The 21,850-nt window shown below is 49.5% G+C and overlaps 1 protein-coding gene across 2 annotated transcripts in view; it reads left to right on the forward strand.

Moving 5' to 3' along the window:
• Positions 1-7,660: 7,660 nt before the first annotated feature.
• Positions 7,661-21,850, forward strand: part of LOC146855741 (NACHT, LRR and PYD domains-containing protein 5-like) — a 376,900-nt gene continuing 362,710 nt past the window's right edge. Inside the window, exon 1 of one of the 2 annotated variants that reach the window (XM_085653656.1) lies at positions 7,661-7,866. The gene's annotated coding sequence lies outside the window, so the exon portion shown is untranslated. The remainder of the gene's footprint in view (positions 7,867-21,850) is intronic. The other variant, XM_085653657.1, reaches the window with a different exon arrangement.

Here is a 21,850-nt window from a genome sequence, read left to right on the forward strand (position 1 = left end):
CAAATAGTCCAGCACAATCAGATGTGTCAGTGGTATATCCTGATTCAACCACAGTTTTAGCCAGCAGGTCAACGGGCGTAGGGAGAAAGTGTCACTTAAATATTGCATCCCCAGTTCTTCATGTACTACCAGATTCGACGTGCCCACAGGGACACACAGGAGACGCTTCATAAAAAAGTTTTCAGCAATCTGCAGTTGCTCACCGGTAACATACCCCCATATTTCACTACCATAGGCAGCGATTGCCACTGATTTTGCGTTATAAAGTTTCAGCATAGCACTGGTAGATTTTTTCCCCAGTTTCGATGCAAAATTAAAGATGGAAGCATTAATCCTGGCCAATTCCCCTTTCTTTTTTGCAAGCTGAGGGCCCCAATTAAGTTTAGTATCAAAAAGGACCCCAAGATACGAAAACGTTTTTGATATGGGGATTACTACTTCATCAATTTTAAAAGAGAAGTTCCTTCTTGGTTGTTGGCTAACTTGCATCACAAATGATTTCGAATTATTGACCAGGAGGTCTCTATCCGTCATGAATAGTTTAAAAGCATTTAGTAGAGCTTGAAGACCCCTCTCAGTTCTAGAGATTAAAACCGCATCATCTGCGTATAAAAGTACGGGAATTCCCCGGCTGCCAACTCTAGGGCAGTCAGCTGGTACTTTCTGCAACACACTATCCAACTCATTAATATAAAAATTAAAAAGGAAGGGGTCCAGGATACATACTTGGCGGACACCCTTACCTATGTCAAAATTATTTGTTGTGCTCAAGTCTTGAGAATATCTCACGTTTGCTCTAGTGTTACTATGTAAATCAACAGGGAAGTCCACAATTCCACTATCTACACCCTGCGCCCTCATGGACTGCCACAGCGTTCCCCTGTTTACACAGTCGAAAGCTGAGGACAAGTCCATGAAGGCGAGATGGACGGTACCCCTTCGAGCAACAGTGTACTTACTTAATATTAAAAAAAGGTTAAGGCACTGTGTTACTGTTGAGCGACCACTACAGAAACCATACTGGGCTATGGGCATAATATTGGTTTCTGATGCCCAATCTGAAATTCTCTGCAGTAGGATTCTGCCTACAATTTTAACCATAGAGTCTATTAATGAAATAGGTCTATAACAATGTGGGCTGCCTTTGTCCCCCTTCTTGAAGACCGGGACAATCGTAGAGACCCCCCCCCCCCCCATGATTGAGGGCAACCTGTTTTTACAGCAGCATTGAAGACAGACTCTAAAATGGGTGCCCAGAAACTTGGCTCGGACTTAAATAAGTCTGGGGGAATCCCGTCAGGACCGGGAGCTTTCCCAGCTGTTAGGCCCAGTATGCCCTCAGTAACCTCTCCTACATCAAAAACAAGTAATCCACCATAACTACAGGGGGTAAGATCAGAATTTGCGTCCGTCTGGCAGCAGTATAATTGCTTAAAGTGTGCTTCCCACTCCTCCTTTGAAATGTGGCATTCCAGACCGTCACCCGGCTCTTGAGCAAGGAAAGGTTTCTTCATTAACGCCCAGAATTTAGAGCTACACCGCAAAGTGGTGGGATCAAGAATCTCACTCCATGCCTTATTTCTTAAGGTTTCCTTGCGATTGCCAATGGTAGATTTGTATTCTTTCCGACACCATTGAACTGTCGCCCTTACTCTTGGTTTAACCGCTAAAGCCGGCCTTAAATTACGTGCTGCTTTAGAACAGTCATGGTTAAACCATTTTGGACCCACAGTCTCTACCTTCCTTGCTGGGGCCGACAACAACTGGGACACCTTAAACGATAAATTTTTTGAAAAGCACTAAGGACCTTAGTCGGCTGTGACCCTTCTTGAGTGCAGACCGTAATTTCATCTGCACAGGAGGCTTTAATATCTTTACATAACAGATCTGGGGTGATCTTAGACCATTTTAAGCGACGTCTCCCATCGATTGTGCTAAACCTCCCAGTGCTATTATTCCATCCTTCTTTAACTACCCAAGGACCCTTTAAGTGGACAGTGAGCGGGTTGTGATCACTAAATTCACTATCTTCAATAATAAAAGAGTCCACAAAGGACTGCATGGAGGAGGTGATTAGTATATAATCAATAAAAGATCCCCTCCCATGCCCCTTGAAGGTCGGGGTCACAAAACTCTTAGTGGGGTCCGTCAATGCCATAGTCAGCATTAAATCCAGGTCATTCAGCAGATCATTACAAAGTTCCCCCTCAGTTGTGTGTTCCAAATGGAGACCCTCTAGGCGTGCACACTGTAAATCCAAAATACTCTTCAAAAGGAGGTCGCCACAAGGGTGAACATTAAAATCCCCCATAATCATAAGGTTGTGGAGACAATCCTTCAAAGAGGTAGTAATATAAGCGTTCAATGCAAGTATCTGACTAAAAACTGAGCATGCATTGACAGCATTATGAAAATTGACCAGACCGACCGTACAGTTTTCTCCAGTTAAAATTAAACCAATAATTCCAGAATTACATGTTATAACTCTACGTATTTTACAAGATAATGCAACCGAAATGAACGTAACCATTCCCCCCTTAGATCTACCCCTGGTTGTTGCCGTTGCAGGGACATAAAATGCCTTATAACCTTCGAGGAAATAATCACATTCAACCGACCAGGTCTCCTGCAGACAGATAATCTGATACTGCTTAATATACCTAGTCCAGTTGTCATCCTTCATTTTAGCACCCAGTCCCGCAATATTCCAGGAAATTACATTGTTTTCACTAGATTTTGCCGGTGTAATCTCCATATATCCTACTTCTGCCAAACTCTCGTTTCCGTGGTCCCCGAATTCCTCATGTCAGTCATATGCCTCCAGACCTGAGAGTGAATCGAATCTATTCTGTATAGCAACATTGAACCCATTCATACAATGGCTATCAGCATTGTACAAATATGCCCCTTCAGGAACCGGAGGCTGGATAGATATTAAGGGACTAATTTTTCTGGGATTAGGAGGGACTTTATTTAAGTGAGTATAAAAATAACCAAGTGGGCGTACACATACACTGTTTGCATCATAAACTAAGGAAGCCGCTCTTAATAGGACTGTTGTAACGTGTTGGGGATGTTTAAAATTTATAATGATGCAATCCCCACTAGATGTCTTTCTGGACGGGCCAATCCAGTTCACCCTTCTCGTTGACAATATTTGATCAGAGTATGTGATTGGGAAGCCACATCTGGTATTTAACCATGATACAGTTTTATTTTTCAATGAATCATGGGATTCCCATAGGACTGAACAGGATGACAGTCACTAGGCGGGACATTTGTTAATACAGCGACATAAGGTGCACAATCAGGAGGCAAATTAATGTAACAACTTCTTTTTACTTGGGTGGTATCCGGCTTACCCCCTGGACCTGATATGGCCTGTTTCTTCTGGACAATTGGTGGTGTATGATCAGGTGAGGCAGTTTCAGTTATATTTAATTGCTGGCTAGTTTGCTGAGTGTTCATTCTACCAGTTCCCTGCCCCTCTCCCACAGAACCCTTGCCAGAGCCTTAGGTCTACCAGCCGAGGCTGAAGCCAAGTGTGTAGGTATCAATCCACCTAGTCTATTAACTTCTAGGGCGACGCTGTCCAATTTAGATGTCAAGGGTTTCATCACCTCTTCTATCTTTGCCTCTATCTTGGCTTCTATAGTGTGAATCAAAAGGGCAAATTGCTCCGGATTTATATTTATACCACCAGTATTATTACCTTCATACAAATTAATTCCATTAGGGATGCTATTGGGAGCGGATTGAACTATTTCTATTATTTTTTACTGTATTTCCCCCCGCGTTTGAGTTGTGACTTTCTGCAAGTTCTAACTGGTCTAGAGGCAGGCGGTGACTGCTCTGTAGCCTCGATAGGTATATCGGGTAGATCTTCGTGCAGTTCAGCATGAACCTGTACTTCAGCTGTTATAACAGCCCTATTGCCCACGTCTGGGATATTCGGGATATTAACCCCAACTGAGGGCACCTCTAAGGGGGGAATATCTACATCTGACACAGGTTGGCTCCCTCGCCCTAGCGAGGCCCTACGATCATTGTTAATTTGATTCACCCTTTTTACCAAATAGTTGTCCATGATGCCAATTTTAAATTTAGACATCGTCCAGATTTGTTTTTACACTGGGATAATGTATGGATAAACAGGACAAAACTAACAAACTGTGAATACACTTTATACTAATAGAAAGGTTGAATGTCTCACTTGGTGAAATAAGTCCTTTTGACACGCGACCAAAGTCTATGGCCCACCCCAGCCTCCTCCGGCCTCCTCCGGCCTGAGAGGGCCCACCCTTTGCCCGGGCTTAGCCCCGGGCACTCCCGCACGCTCCCGCAACGCGGGAAATGGCCTTTGCTTTTAAGCGCCACCTGGCGCGGTATTGCGGAATGCGACTTCCGGTCCCCGAGGCAGGGCAGCTGGGTAATGTAGTTTTGGCCCCCTCGCTCTCCCCCACTCAGCGGCAGAACTCCGATTCTTCAAGGTGCAGCGGCGGAGGGAGAGCGGTTCCCAAAGCACGGGGCAGGCAGCAAGAATACAATCCTTCAGGTTCTGCAATAAGTAGATCTTGGAATACGTCCCCTCTCCACCGAAAATGGCCTTTGCTTTTAAGCGCCACCTGGCGCGGTATTGCGGAATGCGACTTCCGGTCCCCGAGGCAGGGGCAGCTGAGTAATGTAGTTTTGGCCTCCTCGCTCTCCCCCACTCAGCGGCAGCACTCCGATTCTCCAAGGTGCAGCGGCGGAGGGAGAGCGGTTCCCAAAGCACGGGGCAGGCAGCAAGAATACAATCCTTCAGGTTCTGCAATAAGTAGATCTTGGAATACGTCCCCAGTTAGTCTATCCCTACTCTATCTCTAAGGTGACATCCCAACTTAGCATTCCCCCCTCCCCCCCTAGGCAAGAGAGTAAAAGGTATCAGAAGCGAAGACTTCCTTAGAAGTGCACTCGCTTTGCTCAATCAGTAGCCAAGCTACAGAGCTCGTTCTAAGATGCTCCTTCTAGCTTCACATCTAATCCTCAACTGCTCAACCAACGGGGCACTGTCCCTAATTCAAAATTTCAAAATTGTAGAACACACCCACCGTCACACCTCTTCAGCCAGGGCTTCCTCCGATACTTTACCGCTGAAACTCGTACTTCATCCAAAAACGTTTAACTTGACCTTGGGTCTCAGGCACCTTCTCCGCTGAAAATATCATCCCTGAATTCCAGTATACTCCCCAGTTGGCTTCTCCTATCATCCTAACTCCTAAAACAAAGGGTTAGTCTTCCTAATGAGCTATTTGTCCTTACACCTGCAACAGAAACATAGGAACGAGAAACTTTCCACTCTCTGAGATCTGCTGACTCTCTCAAGACCCAGAGCCTTTTCAAGGGAACCAGTTTTCGGCCTACAGTATTCAGCTGATATAAGAACAAATAGGCCTTTCTCTAAAACGTATCTGCAATCAGGCCTTTACACATTTTAAACACACATTTCTAGAGTCATACTATAAGCATTGATACTCATTAAATTGCATACATGAATAAGCAAATCTACGCGTGCAGACTCTAATATGGTGCACGTTTAAACCTAATGCATCACATTATATGTGGACTAATTCGTTATGCATTATCTAACATACATTTTCGAGTAGACATTACATTGAACTTGGTGAATGACTTGATTACATTTCTAGTCACACCAATATAAGCTGCTTTTAGTACTACATTTCTAAATCACACGTTAATAAGTTCCCACTAAATATATGGATGCGGACTACCAGTGATTATAATGCACCCCTACAAATTCAGAATTACATGGCGCTCTATCAGAAGTACGAAGGGGGGAGAAAGGACAGTGTGGCAGAGAGAAAGCAGTGTGAGGCAGAGAGAATGGAAAGTGAGGCAGAGAGAAGAAGAGATGAAGAACATGCATACAAACCCCTAGATATACAGGGCAAAGTCATGCATACTAGTTTAAATTATATGGGCCCGATTCACATAGGTAAACTTAGACCTGAAGTCTAACTTTAGACCTGAAGCTTAAACTTAAACTCCAGGTCTAAACTTAGACTTCAGGTGTAAAGGTAAGCTTTAGGTTTAAACTTAGACTTTAGATCTAAACTGAGACTTCAGGTCTAAAGTTATGCTTTAGGTCTAAACTTAGACTTCATGTCTAAAGTTAGACTTCAGGTCTAAATTTACCTTTGTGAATCGGGTCCATAGATTTTAAACTAGTATGCACGACTCTGCCAGTAGACAGAGTATGCAGCTCTGTTGCCTACAAAGACCCTTCAGCAAGCACTGACCCAGATCGCACACACCTGGGAGATTCTGAATCCAGGACCCCAGTCTGCTTCACATCCTCCACACGCTTTCAGGTCCCTTTCATCTCCCGGCTGCAACCCTTCTGTAATGAAGAGGGACAGGTTCTTCATAAAAAAATTCCACGTTTAATCCATATCCTAAACACCACTAGCATGGAGCATGCCATATCTTCATATTCCTGCTGGAGGGCTTAAAGCAATCAACACACCACCTTCGCACACTTTTCTGCCTTGTGAAGCAGTCCCTTGATCTCTATGTAGCGTATTACAAATGTTCAATAAACAAATATATTTTTCTGCTTCAGATCTGCTTTCCCTGTATATTTAGGACTTAGTTTTGGACTGGAAGCTACTAGCACCAGTTGTATTTCCATTTACACCACCTTTAACTGGTGACAGCGCACAAGGACCCTACAGGAGACAAGTCATGATAAGTAGAGTCCACAACAAAAAGAAAAGGTTCTAGCAGGACCACTCTGTCTCAACTTCCTATGGACCACAATTGTTATTGGATATGTTTCACCATTTTTTCGTACAATGTTTGGATGCTTATAAATAGATATCTCCAACTGATAAACCGGGTCAGGCAGGCCTGTAGGGCAATCTGGCAGCACCCGATGAGCTGTTTCACATAGTGTTGGTCGATTTGTTTAGTGTTCATAGATCTTGTATTTTTGTATCTTGTATCTTGTATTTTTGTAGTATTTTTGTGGATCTGCTTTATGGTCTGGTGGGAGGGTTTTGGCTGTTGATTTCCTCGATGTTACCATAAACATTTCCTGCAGCATGATCACACGCATGCAGTGTCCCATATCTTGTAAACCAGACATAAACAATGTCTTTACAAGTTCAAAACGGCCCGATTTGCACACGTGGGCAACTTTGTCAGCTTTAGGGGCCCTATTTATTTTGGTGTCCCCTATTTTCCGTCCCAGTCCGCCCCTGTTGACATGGACTCAGATCATGGCAGATACACATTACGCCGTCATCGGCTGCTGAAACCCCGGCGGTGAAGGCACCTGGCTTTTATATGGCCAGGTAAACATTAGGCATTTGAATGAGGAACAGGAGCTCACGCATTCGTAAGGGTGAGGCGGAGGATGCCGCAATGGAAAGTGGGAACAGCTCGACTACTGAGGAGGCTGCATTTATGACACGCTTTAAGCAGTCACGTAAACCTCAGAGTCCAATTAAACGTTTTATGGTGAACTCTCCGGTGTTTGTAAGGCAGGCGGAAGATTCAGAATGGGCGCAGCTCTGCTGCTGAGCAAAGTGAACGAGGGAGGCACCTTCGAAAGTATTTTAAAATTTGAATATAAACTAGTGGGACCTGTCTACCCAGCTCAGCAGGCACCTGAAAAGGGCCCGGAAGAATGTGCAGGCGGCTGCGGACGCACTAGCTTCAGTGTTTAATGTTACCAGGCGGGTGTACCGTGAGGGGCGACAGGCACTGGGCTCCGAGACACATACAGACCGGGCAGAGAGAGGAATGGCTGCCAGGCCAGGGCCCCGGGCCTTTGCCACGACAGCACTAAGGTGCTCCTGGTCGGTAGGTGTTTAGATTCTTTCTACGAGTAGCCCTGCTTCCGAGTTTAATGAGACTGACGTTTGTGGACACGATATAATTTAAAAAATTAAGCTTTTCTCAGGTTGTTTTCATAAAGGGAGCCGACCCTGAAAATGGTATTGAACTTGTCACGCAAGGAGAACTGTGCAATATAATCATTCTGATAACAAAGTATAGATGCGCAGACAAACAGAGAAGGGAGTGCGCATGTTATATAGAGTTGGAGATGTTTGCGGCGCCGGTTATGTAAAGTTTGCAGCAGTGTGAAAAATGGGGCATAACCCAGAGACGTTTTAAGGCATGGGCAAAGAGGGCTCTGGCCCAGGGCCCCAGCCTTTCAGGGGGCCCCCTGATAAAGCCAGCTATGTTCTGTAGAGAGTCTTGCTCTGCTGACTTTGAATCATTTTGGAACAGATTGTTGGAAATAGCGTTTATCTAACATTTATTTTTAATGTGTGAGAGCCTATTACAGACATTTTACAGACAAAATGTGTTTATGTTCCATGCAACATCGATATAAAAAGTTTCTTTTAGATCAATACAGGACCTCTCATATAAGAAATGGGAGGGTGTGACAAAGAATATTTGCATTAATATTAGTGACCTGCAGCTGTGTTACAATACTGAAAACACACATCACTATCCCTGAAAATCAGATGCACACAGACATTTAGAATGTGACCAAAGAGGGCATGAAAGAGCTGGAACTGGATCATAAAGTCAAAGCTGTTTCAAACAGGGGCCCCTCAAAATATATTTGGCCCAGGGCCCCCGAAATCCTTAAAACGTCCCTGGCATAACCACTTTGTTCCATTGCGCCTTGAATGTAATCCACACGAGTTTGCATGATTGGTAATAAAGTACGATCTTCTACACTTTTCAGATGTGAAAAAGCACATTTTGTAAAAAAAATCGTTTTTCATTTTATAAGTAAGTACGGCCCAAAATAAATGGGCTTCCTTTCCACAAAAATTGGTAATGCTGTCTATTAAACAAAAAGCCCTATTAAAATGTACAAACATTTGAAAGCAATAGATCTGTCGTATTTAGTTGCAATGGTTTCTTTGATGTTTGCCCTGAAAAAATGAGTAATGCAAGCAATATACCTGCTGGTGTTTCAGCATGTGCGTCAAGAGATGTTTGAGCTTAGGATCTCAGATTTCCTGGCATGGGTCATGGCTCCCTGAGACTGCGGGGTTGGTCGGATTCCGGCTGTGGGATCTAATTGGCATCTCTACTTTGAATAATGTTTGGAGGGATTGAATTGTATTGTAATTGCATTTATATAGCGCTTATTACCCCTGACGAGGCGTCAAAGCGCTTTTTCGGCGAGTAACAGCCTACTCCGGAACCCATAAAGGATCAGTGGTGAATTAGTATAATGAAATATAAAAGTAATTTGAGTGGTGGATATTTTAGTCAGTTATTTGAGTTGAGAAGGATAGTGGAGGGATAGAAGAGGGAAATGGTTTGCATTTATATAGCGCTTGCTACCCCTGACGAGGTATTGAGATATTTCAGCGAGTAGAATGCTACTCCGTAACCCATAAAGGATTTGTGGTGAATTAGTATAGTGAGATATGAAAGTAATTTGAGTGGTGGATATGTTAGTCAGTTATTTGGATAGAGAAGGGTAGGTGAGGGATAGAAGAGGAAAAGGTTTGCATTTATATAGTGCTTGCTCCCCTGATGAGGTGTTGAAATACTCTGGAACCCAAACAGGATTAGTGGAAATTAGTCAGTCAGACAGTCATACAGCTTTATTCAATCTCTTTAAAATGGATCATAAAAGCACAAGTTATCTAAAAATTGCAACACAATATATACACAATATATACACATATATACACATTTAAAATAAGAATTAAACAGTTGCAGTGATCCGTGTAAATTCATGTAAAAAACGTTTATGAAAAAAGCTGTTCTGAATTTAAAATTAATTAATTAGTTGTTGCTACTAAAATGTCGTCTCACCTTTTTCCTCTTCCTAAGACAAGCCCACAAAAATGAGGCAACTGAACAGCATACAAATGGATCCGGTAGAGTTTTTAAAAAGAACATGGCCACCCGGCACTGCCTAAAATTGTGGTACCTCAGGATTGGGAGTATGAATGTTTTCCTTTCCTCTGTATAGGTCTTGCAAACTAATACAATATGTAGATCTGACTGTACTGCGTAGTTGTTACAGGGACAGGGTAAGAGGTCTGCTAATTTATATTTATTTTGGGGGTATCCCAGGAGTAGCGGGATCATGTTCATATGGAAACACAAAAGGATAAATCTGTGTTGCACATTATTTATGCATGATAAATACTGAAAACCTTCCCCCGATCTTGGTGGTACCGCATCATAAAGAATGGAGGAATGATGAATACGTTTCTTTTCTCTTCGGGCATACTTTGATCTCTTAATGTGGAAATTAGTATAGGCAAATATGCAATTAATTTGAGTTGTGGACATGTTAGTCCGTTATTTGGATTAAAAAGGAATGGTGAAGGGGTAAAAGAGGGAAGGGTCTAGAATTGTTTTTGTTTTTGGAGTTTATACTGGTAGGAGGGGGTTTGGGATGGGTAAAGGGGAGGTGAGTTAGTATAGGGAAATATGAAATTAATTTGAGTGGTGGACATGTTAAGTCTGTTTTTGAGATTGAAAAGGAATAGTGGAGGGATAGAAGAGGGAAGGAGGGATAAAAGAGGGAAGGCTCTAAACCCCTTTTTTTTTAGTTCATAGCAGTGGGGGTGGGTTGGGATGGGTAAAGGGGTGGTGGAGGGGGAAGAGTCAAAGGTAAGGGTTTAGAAAGGCTTGTTTGGAGATCTGAATAGTAAAAGAGGTAGGAAATGATTCAAGGATGGGTAGAGGTGGAAAGAGTCTAGAAAGGGTTATTTTGGGGATCGTAATAGTGGTATGGGGTTTGGGATGTATGAGAGAGTGGAGGCAGAGGTTATATTGATAGAGGTATAGGATGAGAAATAGGGTAGTGCATTGGAAAGAGTAGTAGAATGAGGTTTGAGATGAGTTAGAGAGTTGAGGAGAGGATATATTGAGAGCGGTATAGGGTGAGAAATAGGGTTGTGCATTGGATATGCTGAATTCAAAGAAAATAAACAAATATATTGATACATAAGAACATGCATTTAATAAACTCTGACTTTCAAGTTTTGTACTTTAAATTAATTTATTTGTTTTTTATTTTTTGTAATTCAATAGTGAAGCAATTTTAGATAAATAGTTATGATAAAAGATTTACTTATTTATGCAGTCACTTATATACATAATAAAAACATAGTATAATGTAACTATCAGTAAGATGTACATCTGTTAAGCAGAACTAACAAATATCTCTTTTTTTTAAAAGCATAATTATTATACATGTTTATACAAAGCAATACACATATATAAGTACATATCTTCAGTCCAAATAAATGCTTATATACGAGGGATATGCTGTATATTTATGTTTGTGCATGGTGGCTATGTAGTGAAGAGCCATTTCTTGATTAGTTTTCTGAAGATAAGATGGTTATCCGTGGATCTTATGTTGGGGGTAAAGAGTTCCACAGTTTGGCTGCTTGAACAGAGAAGGATGTGCCACCCATGGTTCTTTTCTTGTACGTTGGGATTTTGAGGTGAGGTGCTACTCTAGAGCATAGGTTCCTTTGTTAAATGTATTTTGTGATTGTATTCCTGTTGAAGAGTGGTCCGGTTCCATGTATTGCTTTGTGAGTGATACAAAGCAGCTTGAACATGGATCTTCTGGCAACCAGTAACCAAAGCAGTGCTTTCCAGGCAGGGGAGTTATGGTCTTGTGGTTTTATATGTAAGAATAGTTGGCAGCCGAGTTCTGAATTCATTGTAGCCTTTTCATAGTTGTAAAGGTGATCCGTGGTAGAGGGATGGCCATATGTGCTCATTTCAAGCTTTAGCAGACAAATGTATCCTTCAATCCTCTCAGTTTTATCGCTATCTGCAACTGAGGCATGCCTTGGAATACAACAAAGATAGGCTGTTGGCACTCCCAGAATTTAATCTGCTTGAATGTAAGTTGGTCACTTATTGTTAGACCTGGTCCTTGTGACAGGTTTATCCACAAACATTTTGTCTTTTGCTTCCTATTTTTCTCACCCTGTTTTTGTTGGCTATAGGATTATGGGCACTTTACTACTGCAGACCAGTGCTAAAGTGCATATGCTCTCTGTAAATATATGACATGATTGGTTATCCATGAATGGCATGTTTGATTTACTGGTAAGTCCCAAATAAAGTGCACAGTGTGTGCCAGGGCCTGTAAATCAAATGCTTCTAGTGGGCCTGCAGCACTGATTGTGCCACCCACACAAGTAACCCTATAAGGTGTCTCAGACCTACCACTGTAGTGTCTGCACGTACAGTTTTAAACTGCCATGTTGCCCTGGCAAGTGCACCTACTTGTCAGGCCCCAATCATCTCTTTTCTTACATGTAAGGCACCCCTGAGTTAGGCCCAAGATATCCCTATGGGCAGGGTGCAGTGTAAGTGAAAGGTAGGACATGTACTGGTGTGTATGACATGTCCTAATAGTGAAATACTGTGTATTTTGTTTTTCACTGTTGAAAGGCTATCTGTCCCATAAGCTAACATGGGAGTTGGCTTTATAACATCTCACAAGTATAACTTTCCATAGGGACAAGCTAAAGAAATGAAGCTAGGCTCTCCGAACTCAGAATTTATTAACGCACCTTTTGGTGAAGGTGGTTTTTAAACCATGTTTCAAAATGCCACTTTTAAAAAGTGGGCATTTTCTTACTTTACTTTCCTGTGCGCCTCTGACTGTTTATGTATTCAGCGTCTGGTGTTGGAGTGACAGGAGCTGAGGATTTGCATCCACTCTAGACAGTCACTGGGGGGTTTGAGGTGTGTCCTGCATTGACAGGGTGATTGTTGGACCCGGCCTCGTGGCGTGGTCCTGACTTCCCGGGGATTGGGCCCGTTCCCTGCCCTAGCCTCCACGAGCTACCCGTGCGGCCCGCACGAGGTCACCTACGCCTCGAGGCTCCGCCATTTTGTCACCTGCCACGTGACCCTGCACACCAGCCCTCATGACTCCGCTCAACCCGGCCTCGGCCCCAGCAAGGCCCAGACATTGAGGCACCAAGAACTGGCCAGGGGGTGTCACGTGAACACCTCATCGCCCTGGCGGAGGGCGGTATCGATGGGACCCCCAACCGTCCCCACACACCGAGGTGCGATCGGCCTCCAGCTCTCCTGGGCCGGACGCTGCTCCTGCTGGGCGTCTGGCCGCTCTCAACCCGGCCTCTCCGCCCCCCCGGGCGCAAGAGTCCGGACATCAAAGGGCTCCAGACCTATATCTGGGGCGACCCCGCCACAGACCGGCAGTTGTATCCCGGAGTCGAGAGCCCTGCTGATTGAATCGCGGCCGACCCTTCGGAGAAGAACTCTTGCGTGAAACCACCACGAGCCCTGCAGACTGCGTCGCGGCTCCTTCTTGCTGAAACCTTGAAGCCCCCCCGGAACATCGGGGCCCTGCTGACGCTGTCGCGGCCCAACCTCGCTGAAACCTCCCTCGGAGCCCTGCTGACGACGTCGCGGCTCGAGCTGAGCAGAAACCATCTTGAGAGCCCTGCTGACCTGATCGTGGCTCTCCACGAACTGAACGCCAGAGCCCTGCTGACGCCGTCGCGGCTCGACCCCTCCGAGATCCGGAGGTCCTCCAGCTTGAGGATAAGAACTGGGCCCCAGGTACCCTCGTACCAAGCTCCTGCCAAAGACTGTCCCGCTACCCCTTCCCTTCTAAAGAGACACTGAGACTTTTGCGGATCCCTCGATCCCCTTTTTGTGTAAATATTGAACCCGTAACCTTTTAAAGTGCTGATAAAGAATTGCTCATCTTGAGACAACCTCCTTGAGTCCGGTGTGGTGGTGTTACTGTGCTAGTACATAATAGGAGAAGGATCTCTCAGGAGGCTTCTCTGCAGCGCTCGGCTACTTCCTACAGTGTGGGGGCCCCCCCTGAGTGGTCTCGCCGACTCCTCGGTGTCCGCCTTCCAACATTTGGTGGCCAGCGACGGGATCCGAGCCGAACGCAGTACGTACCAGCCAGTAACCCACTAGCTACCCATCCAGACAAACAGAAGTCATGAGCAACCAAGAAAATAACGCGACCACGGAGTTCCAGCCCGAACGGTTGGAGGAATATACGCACAAGGAATTGAAACAGTTCTGCAAGGACAAAGGCATTGCAACCACCGGCCTAGGTACCAAAGAGGAGATGCAGAAAGCCCTGAGGACCTGGCGGGAGGCCGAGGCAGGCCACTCCCAGGAAGAAGGCCCCCTGCCCCTGACGGAGGCCACATCAACCGCACTGACTCCGGCAACCGGAGGAAGAAAGAGCCTAGAAACCGGCCTCTCCGAAGAAGAGATACGAGAGCGGGAGAAGGTCCGGAACCACGAACTAGAGCTCGCACGACTGCGGCTGGACGGCGAACTCCAGCTGGCGGAAAAAAAACTGGCCGTAGAGCAGCTACGGCTACAAGAGGAGATAGAAGAGAAGAGACGGCACGAGAGTTGGAGGAAAAAAGACTGACCCTTGAGCACGAGCGAAGTCTCAAAGAGCTCGAAATCAAGGCAAAGAACGGGGGGACCGACACCCCCAGTAATAGAGACACCCTACCGCCTGCCGAGGCCAAGGTACATATCCCGAAAGAGGTCGTCAAGGAGTACTATAAGAATGACAACATCCAACAATGGTTCAAGGCATACGAGGTGGCCATGACCTCTCATCGGGTGCCCCGAAAGGACTGGGGCGCCGGCCTGTGGGGTCGGTTCCTGAGTGAGGGTCGAGACACACTGCTCCAGCTGCCGGAGGAGGTGATGACCTCCTACGACCACATGAAGGAGGCCCTGCTCACCCGCTACGGGCTAACCGCGGAAATGTACCGCCAGCGGTTCAGAGACTGCAAAAAGATCCCGGGTACTACCTGGGTGGAATATGTGGACTTTTTTAGCCGGGCCCTAGAAGGATGGATCAAGGGTAGCAAAGTCACCACCTACGGGCAGCTGGTCGACCTCATTGTTTGGGAACATCTCTCCAACAATTGCTTCGTGGAGCTAAGACAACACCTCCTCGACAGCAAGATGACCGACCCACGAAAACTCGCCGTCGAGGCCGATCGATGGGTCAACACCCGAGTCCCCCGGAACTCGATGGGGGAGTACCAGAGGAACCCCACCGGACCCCCCCGCCAACGCGGTGGAGGGGGAGGGCCGAACAGGAACCGGGACCCCCCCGCCGGGGCCCCCAGGAGCCCACCTCGAGGGCCACCGCAGCAACCCCTCTCCCCGAGCCTAGCCCGAAGGGGGGCGACCCCGGCCAGAACCGGACCACGGCCCCCAGTAACATGCTACGGCTGCCAACAAACCGGACACTATGCCAGCGACCCGGTCTGCCCCCTGAACCGAAGAAGCGGGGCCGGCGGGCCCCCGCCCCGACAGCTGGCGGCCGCCGCCCTGGGGGAAGGAGAAGAAGAAGAAGAAACCCTCGACCGAGGAACCACCGAATGGGAGCCGGCAGCCATGTCCCTGGTCTGCCTGGGCAGCCGAGAAATGGTGCCCCGCACCCCCATCCCAAGCAACACCCAGAAGTACAGGCAGCAGGTCACCGTCAATGGACAACGGGCCGAAGCCCTTCGTGACACCGGCGCCAGCGTCACCGCTGTCCGCTGCCACCTGGTGACCCCCGAACAGATCCTACCCAATGTGCTGTGCCCCGTCCGGACGGCCGACAACAGCGAAAGCCTGTGTCAGATGGCCCTGGTCCCCTTCGAGTGGGGAGGGGTGACAGGCCTGCTAAAGGTGACGGTCCGCGACGACGCACCAGTAGACTGCCTCCTGGGGAACGACCTGGAGAGTTCCCCCTGGGCCCAAGTGGAGCGACGAGAGCACCTCCGAATGCTGGGACTATCCGAATGGGCCTGCGCCATCACCCGGTCCATGACCGCCCGGGCCCCCCGCTCGTCCTCGGCCCCCGGGGCCGCCCAGCCCGAGGGGCTCGCACCACCCCCCGCCTGCAGCGAGGGGGAGGCGGACACCGACCCTGGACCTATTGAATCCTCCCCCGAGGAGATTGCTTCCCTGGGTGCCCTACCAGAACTTGCACAATGGCGCCACGAAGGGGGCCCCACCCGTGAGCAGTTCCAGCAAGAACAGCAGTCCTGTCCCTCTCTCGAAGGGGTCCGACAACAAGCGTCCGCACAAGCCAACGGGGACCAGACCGGCACCCACTGGGTCTACTGGGCCGAGGGCCTGTTGTACAGTGAGCAAAAAGTGGCAGAACTCGGGGCCAGCAGCGTGTTGGTGGTCCCCCTCCGCTTCCGGGAGTTCCTTCTCAACCTGGCACATGACGTACCCCTCGCCGGACACTTAGGGCAAGACAAAACTTACAGCCGTCTGGTGACCCACTTCTACTGGCCCCGGATGCGGAGAGACGTGGACAAACACTGCCGGTCCTGCCAGACCTGCCAAGCCAGCGGGAAGACGGGGGGTCGGGTCAAGGCCCCCCTCCAGCCCTTTCCAGCCGTCAGCACCCCGTTCGAACGGGTCGGAATCGACATCGTGGGGCCCCTGGACCCCCAGACCGCCCTGGGCCACCGCTTCATCCTGGTCCTCGTGGACCACGCCACCAGGTACCCGGAGGCGGTCCCGCTAAGAACTGTAACGGCCCCCGTGGTAGGCCGGGCCTTGATGGGGATCTTCTCCCGAGTGGGATTTCCCCGCGAAGTGGTGAGCGACAGGGGCACGAACTTCATCTCCAAGTACATGCGGTCCCTGTGGCAGCAGTGCGGGGTCACGTACAAATTCACAACCCCCTATCACCCTCAGGGGAACGGATTGGTCGAGCGGTTCAACAGAACCTTAAAGGGAATGATCCAGGGCCTGGAAGAGCCCCTAAGGCGGAGATGGGATGTCCTGCTGCCGTGCCTCCTGTTTGCCTATCGGGAGGTCCCGCAGAAGTCCCTGGGGTTCAGCCCGTTTGAACTATTGTATGGACATCCGGTCCGCGGACCGCTCCGCCTGGTCAAGGAGGGCTGGGAGACGAAGCTCCAAGGCGCCCCTCCTGACGTCTACCGATACCTCCTGACCCTACGAAACCAGACCCGCAAGTTCCGAGCCATGGCCGAAGCCAACCTCGAGGCCAGCCAGGAGGACATGAAGCGGTGGTACGATCGGAACACCTCTACCATCGAGTTCGAGCCAGGCCAGAGAGTCTGGGTCATGGCCCCTGTTGAGCCCTGCGCCCTCCAGGACAAGTGGACCGGGCCCTTCAAGGTGGTGGAGAAGAAAAGCCCCGTCACCTACCTAGTCGACCTGGAGTCCCCCCGGAACCCCCTCCGGGTTCTACATGCTAACAGGCTCAAACCCCACTTTGCCCGGACCGAACTGAGCCTGCTGCTGGCGACCGACGAGGGGGGCGAGGACGACTCCGAGCCCCTACCCGACCTCTTGCAGTCCAACGTCCACGACGGATCCATCAAAGGTGTCCAACTCGCCTCTTCCCTGACCCCGGAGTTACGATTCTGTGTAGACTACCGAGCCCTGAATGCTGTGACCAAGACGGACGCCCATCCTATACCCCGGGCCGACGAACTCATCGACCGCTTGGGGGCCGCCCGCTACCTGAGCACGCTGGACCTCACCGCCGGGTACTGGCAGATCCAGCTCACCCCCGGCGCCCGAGAAAGATCCGCCTTTTCTACCCCTGATGGGCATTACCACTTTCGGGTGATGCCCTTCGGCATGAAGAACGCCCCGGCCACTTTTCAGAGACTTGTAAACAAGGTTCTGGCCGGGCTCAAGGCCTTCAGCGCGGCCTACTTGGATGACATTGCCGTGTACAGCAACCACTGGGCTGAGCACCTCATTCACCTCAAAGCCGTCCTGGCCGCCCTCCAACGGGCCGGGCTCACGATCAAGGCCAGCAAATGCCAGATCGGCCAAGGATCAGTGACCTACCTGGGCCATCAAGTGGGAAGCGGTCAGGTGGCCCCTCTCCAGCCAAAAGTCGATGCCATCCAGGCATGGGAACCCCCCACTACCCAGACCGCTGTGCGGGCCTTCCTGGGCCTCACTGGATACTACCGGCGGTTCATCCGGGACTATGGGAGCATTGTTGGGCCTCTCACAGAGCTCACCTCGAAGAAACAACCCAAGAAGGTGCACTGGACTCCTCGCTGCCAGTCAGCTTTCGAAACTCTCAAGGCAGCGATGTGCACTGCCCCTGTACTCCAGGCCCCTGACTACAGTAAGGAGTTCATCGTGCAGACAGACGCCTCCGAATATGGGATCGGGCCGTCCTGTCTCAGGTTGATGAGAAGGGACTCGACCGCCCGGTGGCCTTCATCAGCCGACGGCTGCTGCCCCGGGAGCAACGATGGAGCACCATCGAGCGCGAGGCCTTCGCCGTAGTGTGGGCCCTTAAGAAGCTCCGGCCCTATCTCTTCGGTACCCACTTTCGGGTCCAGACCGACCACCGGCCCTTGCGGTGGTTAATGCAAATGAGAGGCGAGAATCCCAAGCTGCTGCGGTGGTCCATTGCCCTGCAAGGGATGGACTTTTCAGTTGAACACCGACCGGCAATGACCACGCCAACGCGGACGGCCTGTCCAGCTTCTTCCGCCTTGACGAGGAGAATCCCCAAGGAGATGGGTGACTCTCTCCGCCTTCGGCTGGGGGGGACGCCTGTTGGACCCGGCCTCGTGGCGTGGTCCTGACTTCCCGGGGATTGGGCCCGTTCCCCGCCCTAGCCTCCACGAGCTACCCGTGCGGCCCGCACGAGGTCACCTATGCCTCGAGGCTCCGCCATTTTGTCACCTGCCACGTGACCCTGCACACCAGCCCTCATGACTCCGCTCAACCCGGCCTCGGCCCCAGCAAGGCCCAGACATTGAGGCACCAAGAACTGGCCAGCTGGTGTCACGTGAACACCTCATCGCCCTGGCGGAGGGCGGTATCGATGGGACCCCCAACCGTCCCCACACACCGAGGTGCGATCGGCCTCCAGCTCTCCTGGGCCGGGCGCCTCTCCTGCTGGGCGTCTGGCCGCTCTCAACCCGGCCTCTCCGCCCCCCCGGGCGCAAGAGTCCGGATATCAAAGGGCTCCAGACCTATATCTGGGGCGACCCCGCCACAGACCGGCAGTTGTATCCCGGAGTCGAGAGCCCTGCTGATTGAATCGCGGCCGACCCTTCGGAGAAGAACTCTTGCGTGAAACCACCACGAGCCCTGCAGACTGCGTCGCGGCTCCTTCTTGCTGAAACCTTGAAGCCCCCCCGGAACATCGGGGCCCTGCTGACGCTGTCGCGGCCCAACCTCGCTGAAACCTCCCTCGGAGCCCTGCTGACGACGTCGCGGCTCGAGCTGAGCAGAAACCATCTTGAGAGCCCTGCTGACCTGATCGCGGCTCTCCACGAACTGAACGCCAGAGCCCTGCTGACGCCGTTGCGGCTCGACCCCTCCGAGATCCGGAGGTCCTCCAGCTTGAGGATAAGAACTGGGCCCCAGGTACCCTCGTACCAAGCTCCTGCCAAAGACTGTCCCGCTACCCCTTCCCTTCTAAAGAGACACTGAGACTTTTGCGGATCCCTCGATCCCCTTTTTGTGTAAATATTGAACCCGTAACCTTTTAAAGTGCTGATAAAGAATTGCTCATCTTGAGACAACGTCCTTGAGTCCGGTGTGGTGGTGTTACTGTGCTAGTACATAATAGGAGAAGGATCTCTCAGGAGGCTTCTCTGCAGCGCTCGGCTACTTCGTACAGTGTGGGGGCCCCCCCTGGGTGGTCTCGCCGACTCCTCGGGGTCCGCCTTCCAACAGTGATCATCGCTGGTCTGAATAGACCTGGTCTGCATTTAGAGTGGTGGGAGAAGTTTCACTTGCACCTGAATAGGCTGTGTATCCTTGCACAATGCTGTCTCCACCCCCCATGTTCATGTTGCACCAGGGAGGACAGGACTGCTTTGGACTGGGTTCAAAGAACCTTGCCATAAAGAGAACAATGACAATTTGGGATATAGGTATTAGACCTAATGACCCAGACTTTAAATTACTTCCAGGAACCAGAGGACCCGCCAAGAAGAAAAGCGGAAGGACTGTGTGAGGAGCACTGCCTTTTCTGTGTGAGGGGTGGGCTGTCCTACAGTTGCTGCTTCTGACTAGGGTGGAGGAAAATGACTGACTCTTTTTACCCTGCTGTGGTATCCTGCTTTGGAAGAAATCTCCAAGAGCCTCTGCGTGCTGGCCTCCTGATTCAGAAGACTCAGGGACATCAAAATCTTCATTCTGTGTGCTACGCTTTACTTTGAATTTCTGGTACTTCACAAGACCTGTTGGTGTTGTTCTAAACTACCTTGCGCTGCTGGGGGAGTTTGTGTGCCTTTCCAGAAATCACTGAGCGATTTATTGGCTTTACAAAAGCCTTCCAGGGCTTGTCTCGTTGGAAAACCCCCTTGAGCTGCTGAGAGGGAGTTCCTGCGCTTCTGGTACTTCACAAGACCTGTTGGTGTTGTTCTAAACTACCTTGCGCTGCTGGGGGAGTTTGTGTGCCTTTCCAGAAATCACTGAGCGATTTATTGGTTTTACAAAAGCCTTCCAGGGCGTGTCTCGTTGGAAAACCCCCTTGAGCTGCTGAGAGGGAGTTCCTGCGCTGTCCCGGAGTCCACAAGCTAATCATTTGCTTTGCGGGGCAGAGTAGCTGTGGGAAAAAGGAGACGCCACAGCACCTCCCGACGCAGACTGTGCGGGGTAAAGGTCGCCTGATCACCTGGAGAACGCAGAAGCTGGCTGTGGGGGCCACTACCGTAGTTGGGCCTCGTGGCAGAAGGCGGCAGACATCAAAGCACGGAGCTGCCCAAAGCTGTTAGGTCTCTAGGGAGCCCCATCGTGGGAAATGACGCACGGCTGACCGCCCACTGAGGAGCCGCCACAGTGCCCCTCAGCGCGGCCCATTGTCAGCCACCGCAGCAGCCGGATGGGGAAGCGCCCTCCAACCCAGCACTGCCCAGTTCAAGCCCCAGGCCCGCCCATCACCGAGCGGAGCATCGCGTGCTATGGTAGTCTGGAAGTCCAGGAAAGGAAGAGCACAGGAAGCATCCTCCCGACCCAGGTGCTTTCCTCGAGAAATCTAGGCCAGTTTTATCAAGCGGGGAAGGGAACACTCGACGGAGGTCCCGCTCAGCCCCCTTTGTCCAACGCAGTCAGGCCCACCCCATTCCTCTCAGGTTGGAGGGGGAGATAACACCTGCTGATCCGATACCCTGTGGTTAATCTTGTAACACTCGGTGCAGTAAGTGTCCAGAGAAGTGGTGCTGGACCTCTGCAGCCTAGCAGAAATTACGGTGATGCTCTCCGTATAAACTACACTGTTATGTCTCATGACAACTGTCTACTCAGCAGTTAATATTTACGTGTATTTGGCAGTACCATATCAAGTATTGTAGGAGTGCAGGGAAGCTGCACCCTATATGTTCACAATGATGTTGAGTGAGCTAAGCTCTGCCTATAACGAATGCCCTGATGTACTTAGGTATGTTCAGATAGTATGAGATGCACAGGAATGGTGCTTATCATAATGTGTTCATGACATGTGCCCTTATAGGTGCTTTAGTGCAGTAATTGTATTTATGACGATTTTCTTATGGCAAAGTGATTCATGATCTACGCTTTATAGTGACTGTTGGCAAAGGGATTATTGATTTATGTGATTGTGGTCTATGGTTCTTATATATAATATAGTGATATTTTTATATAACTTTGTGGGGAGTCTCTTTTTGGTGTGCCTAGTGTGTCACTGATGTGTGTGTGTTGTGCAAACGCTTTACACATTGCCTCTGGGATAAGACTGACTGCTCTGCCAAGCTACCAAGGGGGTGAACTGGGGTTCTCTTGGGTGTGTAACTCTCTTACCCTGACTAGAGTG

The sequence above is a fragment of the Triturus cristatus genome, chromosome 4_1 (assembly GCF_964204655.1).
Source record: "Triturus cristatus chromosome 4_1, aTriCri1.1, whole genome shotgun sequence".
NCBI lineage: Eukaryota > Metazoa > Chordata > Amphibia > Caudata > Salamandridae > Triturus > Triturus cristatus.